Below are 377 nucleotides of genomic sequence, written 5' to 3'. Positions count from 1 at the left end.
AGTGAAGTGAGAAGCAGCAAAAGTCATCAGAAATTTGGCTAATGAGAAAAGTTAGAAAGAACTTGGATTATTTAGTATGGACAACAGAAGACTCAGGGGAGATCTGCTATCAGCTTTTAAGTAACTGACAGGTGGTTATAAAGAGAACGGTGACAGAATTTTCTCTCAAGCTGTAGGGGACAGGGCAAGGAGTAATGCTTTTAATCTGAAAAAAGGGAAGTTTAGGCTGGATGCTAGCAAGAACTTTATTACGATGAGGGCGATTAAGCACTGGAACATATTACCTAGAGAGACTATGAAATCTCTTCCTTTAGAAATTATTAAGAACATATTAGACCAGGAGTTTTCAACTTTTTCTAAGGAGTGTAACCCTTTTG

General features: G+C 37.7%; 1 protein-coding gene across 1 annotated transcript in view; it reads right to left on the bottom strand.

Annotated features, from left to right (window-relative positions):
• The window catches only part of MAN2A1 (mannosidase alpha class 2A member 1), a 229426-nt gene that overhangs the window by 47842 nt on the left and 181207 nt on the right, over positions 1-377 (bottom strand). The gene's annotated exons all lie outside the window — the stretch shown is intronic.

The sequence above is a fragment of the Alligator sinensis genome, unplaced genomic scaffold (genome assembly GCF_000455745.1).
Source record: "Alligator sinensis unplaced genomic scaffold, ASM45574v1 scaffold30_1, whole genome shotgun sequence".
In the NCBI taxonomy this organism is placed as follows: domain Eukaryota; kingdom Metazoa; phylum Chordata; order Crocodylia; family Alligatoridae; genus Alligator; species Alligator sinensis.
This window is presented reverse-complemented; position numbering and strand designations above follow the sequence as displayed.